Source organism: Pan troglodytes, chromosome 9 (assembly GCF_028858775.2).
Source record: "Pan troglodytes isolate AG18354 chromosome 9, NHGRI_mPanTro3-v2.0_pri, whole genome shotgun sequence".
Classification (NCBI taxonomy): domain Eukaryota; kingdom Metazoa; phylum Chordata; class Mammalia; order Primates; family Hominidae; genus Pan; species Pan troglodytes.
Genome location: NC_072407.2, coordinates 49,835,398 through 49,842,878, shown reverse-complemented (window position 1 = coordinate 49,842,878; position 7,481 = coordinate 49,835,398).

Sequence of the window (7,481 nt, the reverse complement as noted above, 5' to 3'; positions counted from 1 at the left end):
GGGAAGAAAGAGGAGTGTGTGTGTTTGAGGGCCCGTTAGGGGCTTTTAATGGGATTTGGAGTCAGATAGACCTGGATTCAAATTCCAGCTCGGATATTTGCTGTGTGGCCTTGGACAAGTTACTTACCTTCTCTGAGCTGCAGTTTCCTTATCTATAAAATGGAGATAGTAATCTTACCTTCCTCTGAAGGCTGTTGCAAGGATTCTGATTGCTAAATTGTGTAATGCACACCGCACAGTGCCTTGCACATAGAAGGTTCTTGTTGAATGACGGTCAGGATGATCACGTTATTATCGTTACTGGCTCAGGTATGTTTTTCTCAATCTTGTTATTTTGGACCAGACGGTCCTTTGCTGTGGTGGCTGTCCTGAGCACTGTAGGATGTTTAGCAGCATTCCTGGCCCCCACCCACCAGATTCCATAGCAACTCTCCAGCTGTAACAGCCACATGTCTCCAGACAGTGCCAAATCGCCCCTAGTTGAGAACTACGGAGCTGGAGGTAAATGCCTCGGAGATTGAGGGAGCGATCATGTGGGTTGATCCAAAAAATCTGACCCAGACAGGAGGACCTGATGTGGTGGGGGATGGAAATGGAGGAACAGGATGGGCCAAGGGTTAAGGGGCCAAGTCAAACCAGCAGATACCAAATGAGCAGAGAAGGCGGGGGTAGGCTCTGAGCAGAAATGGGCCCAAAAATCCCAAAGAGGGTAGGTCCAACAGTTTCATCTGGGTTTCTGTTTATTTGTGTAATGGAATTTGTTTTTCCAGTTGTAAAAGTAGTGTAAGTTCATTTTAAACAAGTTGGCAAGTCCACAGAAAAGCGAATCAGAAAATAAAAATCTTGGCTGGATGCGGTGGCTCATGCCTGTAATCTCAGCACTTTGGGATGCCGAGGTGGGTGGATCACCTGAGGTCAGGAGTTCCAGACCAGCCTGATCAACATGGTGAAACCCCGTCTCTACTAAAAATACAAAATTAGCTGGATGTGGTGGCACATGCCTGTAATCCCAGCTACTAGGGAGGCTGAGGCAAGAGAATCACTTGAACCCGGGAGGTGGAGGTTGTTGTGAGCTGAGATTGTGCCATTGCCCTCCAGCCTGGGCAACAACAGTGAAACTCCGTCTCAAAATTAAATAATAATAATAATAATAATAATAATAATTTAAAAAGAAAAATCTTAAGTAATCCCAGCACAATTACACGATAGAGTGTGATGTGCTCATTTGCTCTTTTTGTTCTTGTTGTTTAAGAAACAAACATTTCTTAGTGCTCACTGTGTGCAGGCCCTGCTGGGTGCTGGGGTGTCTGTGTGGGTGGGTGGGTAGGACTGTTCACATGCTCTGGACAAGACAGTGTGGGGGACAGCCTTGACTGCAGGTAGGCACAGTAGGGGTGGTGTGGTGGGGAGAGCAGAGCCTGTTCCTAGGGATGCTGCTGGTCATTTTTGTCCTCTTTTACTGGCCTCCTCCTTTGAGGATCCATGCAGTGTCCTGGTCCTGGCTCCCTGGTCTGGATCTTTTTGGAATCTGCCCATTCCTTCCCATCCATGCGGCCCTACATAAGCTGCCTCCATCCACCTTGTTAGTTTCCTCCTCATGCTCCACTTTGCTTTCTGTGTGCACCAGCCACCCTGATGTTCTGTCCCTGCCTCACCTCCATCCTGTTTCATTCTCTTCAGTTTTTAAAAATTGTGGTAAAATACACACATAGCATAAAATTTACCATTTTAATCTTTTTTTTTTTTGACAGGGTCTTGCTCTGTCACACAGGCTGGAGTACAGCAGTGTGATCATGGCTCACTGCAGCCTCGACTTCTTGGGCCCAAGCCATCCTCCTGCCTCAGCCTCCTGTTGTAAAAGTAGTGTAGCTGGGTCCCAGCTGTGTAGCTGGGACCACAAGTGTGTGCCACCATGCCTGGTTAATTTTTGTATTTTTTTTTCCTTTTGGAGAGATGGGGCTTTGCTGTGTTGCTCAGGCTGGTCTCGAACTCCTGGGCTCAAGCAATCCTCTGATCTCAGCATCCCAAAGTGTTGGGATTACAGGTGTGAGCCACCGCACCTGGCCTGACCATTTTTAAGTATACAATGCAGAGGCATTACGTACATTCAGTGTTGTTCAACAATCACCACTATCCATTTCCATAACTTGTACCTTATCCCAAATAGAAACTCTGTACCCATGAAACAATAACTCCCCATTCCCCCTGCCCCAAGATCTCAGTTACCTCTATTCTATTTTTGTCTCTATCAATTTGCTTATTCTGGGAACCTCATATAAGTGGAAACACACAATATTAGTCCTTCTGTGTCTGGCCTCTTTCACTTTAGCCCATGTTTTCAAGGATCATCCATGCTGCAGCATGTATCAGTACTTCATTCTGCTCTATGCTGAATAATATTCCATTGTAGGTCTACATCACGTTTTGTTTATCCATTCATCCATTGACAGATACTTGTTTCCACCTTTTTGCTATCGTGAATAGGGCTGCTATGAACATCGGTGTACTCTTCTTTTTAAACAGCTTTATTGAGATATCATTTACATACCAAAAAAATGCACCCAGTTAAGTGTACAATTCAATGCTTTTTATTCTAGTCACAGAGTTGTGCAACCACCACCACCATCTAATTTTAGAAGATTTTCCCTCACCTCACACCCCCAGCTCTAGGCAGCCAGGGATCTATTTTCTGTCTATAGAGATTTGCCAATTCTGGACATTTCCTATAAATGGAATCAGACAATATGTGGTCTTTTGAACCTGCCTTCTTCATTCAGCATAATGCTTACAAGGTTCATCCATCATCACCTGTTTTGTAAGTGAAATTGTATTAGAACACAGCCCTGCTCATTTGTTTACATCTGATCCACGGCTTTGAGCTTCAAAGACAGAGTTGCGACTTATAAAGTTGCACGGCTCACAGAATCAAAAGCAGCTACTATCTACCCTTTTACAGAAAAAGTTTGCTGACTCCTGGTTTATGCCCTCCAAGTTGAGCTTTCTGGAGTCTAAACTGATAAAGGCACCAAAAGATAAAAAGCGAAAAGAGGCAAAACTGATGCCAAGAACCCCAGGCCTATAAAAGCTACCATTATTGGGCCCCCACCATAGTGTAAAGCATCCCAGCCAGCCAGGCAAAGAAACACAGCAGAGGCAGAGCCCGCCTCACCTGGGAGGAGGAAGGAGACCTGTTCAACACCAAAGACAACTTTTTCTAGCAGGCTCTAATCACTCGGGGCACCTTACAGAAAGTGCATTGGCCTTCCCTGGGAAGAGCAAGTGAAGACGCCATTAGAGGAAGGGGGTCCAGCAGGCTGGATGCATGGCCCATGGTGACTCTGGCAAGCTGGTTCAACATACAGCAAAGCTTGGCAGATCCTGAGGTATCAGAGAATTCCCCAAGGCTCTCACCAAACTGTTGTGGGCCAAAATGGTTAGTACTCATTTTTTTATTTTTTCTTCTTTTTTTTTTTTGAGACAGAGTTTCACTCTTGTCACCCAGGCTGGAGTGCAGTGGCACGATCTCAGATTGCAAGCTCACTGCTCGCCTGCCACCATGCCCGGCTAATTTTTGTATTTTTAGTAGAGATGGGTTTTCATCATGTTGGCCAGGCTGGTCTCGAACTCCTGACCTCAAGTGATCCAGCGGCCTTGGCCTCCCAAAGTGCTGGGATTACAGGCATGAGCCACTGCGTCCAGCCTGTTGTTATTATTATTATTATTGTAACAGAAAACTTGTTATTATAACTATTATTATCAGCAGTAGCAAAAGCAACCGTCACACAACTCCTCTAGTTCTCTGCCGCTTCCCTGCCTTGCTCATTAGCAACAACACAGCAGAGAAGGGCGGTAAAACCTTTCACACACTCAGAGAGCCTGTAAATGTTTTTTATTTACAGGCTGCTGGAAAATGGTAGAAGCAGCCAGACCAATCCCCTGTGGGAAGCTTCTCTTCTGTGGAGGTGGAAAAAGAAGGGCATTTGAACTGGGACAGAAAACAGGGACAATCCCATTAGCTCTGGTTGGTAGAGATGCTGCCACCTTTGCCCTGTGGGTTCTGTGTCCTACTCGACCTCTCACTGATGTGATAAGCTTCCAAAGAATTTATCCTCTAAGAGGCTGTGAAATGATGGCCTGAGGCTGAATTTGGTCCACATATGTGCCACACAGCCCACACACACAGTCTTTTATAAATTTGAATCTTCTTTTAAACTCAGGAAATTGCACATAAACTTTCAGATTTCCGGCTTCTCTTTCAAAATTAGAAATTCCAGCCTTTGAGGCCCACATTCCCAAATGGCAAAAAATGATGAGAGCTGAGGAGTGGCTCCCCCATGCAGAACTGTCTAGTTTACCATCGTCTCCATCCAGCTTGCTTTCCTCCTTTATGTAACTAGTTGTCCCCTTTGGGCTTTTCATTAGGAATTCACTCTTATGATAGCAAGTTTCATCTTCCCTGAGACTGCAGCAGCAGGGAAGGAGTGGAGATCCACTTAGAGGATGAGGGCATCAGAGATGGATGCAGCACTAAGGTCCAGGCATCTCTAGTTCCTGCCAGCACAGCCCTCTCCCACCCAGCAGGCTAGAAGGCTGTCTGGCAGGCGTCAGAGCTGAATCCATGAGCCCACATAGCAGAGGGGAAAAAGCCCTGCCATTCTTTCTACTGGAAGCTTCCATCTAATAATCACACTTGCTCTTTGTGTGCCAATGTGCTAAGCAATGCAGCATGCATTATCTCATCCGATCATTGCACTGCCCTCTAGAATAGAAATTATGATGATCCTCACTCTAAGATGAGGCAACCAAGGCTTAGAGACATCAAGTCATTTGCCTGTGGTCACACAGCTAGGAAGTGGCTGGGAAACTGAGGCTGTAGAGATGTTACCTTGCTCTTGCAAAGTCACATAGCCAACAGATGGCAGAGTGGGGATTCCATTTCAGGGCCAACTGACTCCAAAGCCTAGAAGCTGGAAAACTGGAGGCCAGTGGGGCAAACTAGTTTAGCTGGTAGTATTTTTGAAAATTTGGACTTTTGGCGTTTTGCTGGTCTCACTGGTCCCCACTTTCTCACAGGTCCCACAAATACTGTTGCCTCACACCCTGGCTTCTTTCCCCACACATGTTGCCTGCCTGGCTTCAGGAGGGGTGATGACCTTCACATCCTCTGCACGTTCTCTTACCTACCAGAGTTCAACTCTGATGGGCTTGAGCTCTCAGTTCGAGGACAGAGATGAAGGTCGGTGTTTTTCTCTGTTGATCCGACCCCAGTAGGTTTTGGGAGTTGAGAGCAGAGACAAATGGAATATGGTTTGGTTCATGTTCAGTTCCATGGCTATGATGCCATTCCAGAGCCCAAGATTTAGAGGATTGATAGGGTTGGTTCCAGGACCCACTGATTCACTGGGGTGGTGGTTGAATTGATTGTATTGTTCTAAATCATTTCTCTCCCTTTGAGATTCCATCCAAAGTGAGTATGCTTTAAATCAGGGGTTTTCAAATACATGTTGTTTCAGGTGTGGGTTCTGTGTCTCATTTACTTTTCTGGGAGGAGGTAAGCAGGAAAACCAATGGGCAGGCATTATGGCAGGAGTTTGGGATCAGGCTGAATGGGGCTGAACTGTTTCCCAGATTAACCAGAAAGTCCAAGGAGTGGATGAAAGTCCAGGAGTGGAGCCTAGGTTGGTTCAAGAGGAAGCAGGGAAGTCATAGAACCAATGAAAGGCTGGGAATAGGTTGAGAAGCACAGTACAGAGTAAAAGGAAAAGAAGGGGATTGGTTGGAGGTTGAGAACCCAGGCAGGTGCCCAGGAGCTTGCTCTGACAGGTGCTGTTGGGTGAATAGTTTCAATTCAAGCCCCGCTGGGCTGCATCATCCCATTGTTCTAGTCATGGGTTCTTAAGGCTTAGAACAGGACCGTGTTAACCACACAACAGAAATGTTGAGCTAAGCCATCTAAGACACTTCAGCAGCATGGGAGAGAAAACATATTAAAAGAAGCATAAATGGTGCTTAAGTTAGTTAGTTCCAAAGTTCAGTGATGTCACCGAAGACTCAGGTGTCCTAAAGTGATTGCCCTCATGGTCCCAAATGGCTGCCACAGCTCCAGCCATCATGCTGAGCATCCCTCAAGAGACCAGAGAGGGAATATTCCTGTTTTGTGTCTCTTTTGAAGAGTTAGAAAACCTTTCCAGAAGCCACTAGTAGACTTCTTATACCTCATTGGCCAATCCTGCTTAAACTAATAACTGACAAGGAGGCTGGGATGATCAGAATTCATTCTCATGAATCGAGATTTAGTGCCACCTCTCCCTTCTCCAAGTCTTCTCAGAACAGAAAGGAATAAAACTGTGGCTATGTCAGCGAGGATGAAAGATCAGAGATTGGTCCACAGGGACTTCTACTCACTCCCCTCACTGAAATCCTATGGCCAATGTGTGCAAGGCTCCTCCTACCCCTGTTAGTCTAACTACGTCTAAAGCATATATTCCATGTGCGAAGGGACACATCCAAAGCTGCCCTACTTGAAGCAGGAGTGAAGGCCAGGAGCCCACTTGGCTCCCCCAGCTTCCTGGAGGCACTGGATCTTTTCCAGCATCTTTATTTTATTTATGTTGAGATGGAATCTCACTCTGCCACCCAGGCTGGAGTGCAATGGCTCAATCTTGGCTCACTGCAATCTCAACACGGGAAACCTCACCCAGCCTGGACACGGACAGGATTGACAGATTGATAGCTCTTTCTCAATTCTGTGGGTGGTGGTGCATGGCCATTCTTTGTCTGGTTAATTCCGATAACAAATGAGACTTTGAAATGCTAACTAGTAGAGACGGGGTTTCACCATGCTGGCCAGGGTAGTCTCAAACTTCTGACCTCAAGTGATCCACCCGCCTCAGCCTCCCAACATGCTGGGATTACAGGCGTGAGCCTCCACGCCCAGCCCCTCCCTCTATTTTATAGACATGGAAACAGAGGCATGGGGGAAGTTAAGTGATTTTGGATACACTGCTAAAAACCAGTGTATCTCAAATGCAGCGGAAACATGGCCTTGCCTCACAGGGTTAGGACTAAATGAAGTGAAGGATGTAAAGAGGCTAGCTCAGGCCCAGCACATATTAGGCACTCAAGAAGGGCAGGTCCTCCCTCCTTCTGGCATAGGGGAATGAAAGATGAGGTGAGGCAGGGACCCAAGGTACTGTGACCTGGGGAGGCAGCAGGGCTGGACTCACTGGCTGGCTGGAAAATCAGATAACCCTTCTGTGGCTACAGAGCAAGATGTGTGGGTGCCAGACCCCTGGCCTGGTAGAAATGACAGCTGGCCTTACCCCCAGCCCACAGGCACCCTCCACCTGCCTGAAAATCCTCTGAGAATGAATTCTGTCTTCCTCCCGAGCCAGCCTGTACCTGGACAAAAAGCTGATGGGCAGTGGAGGGTGTAGAAATAAACAATGACCAGGCGGGGCACGGTGGCTCACACCTGTAAT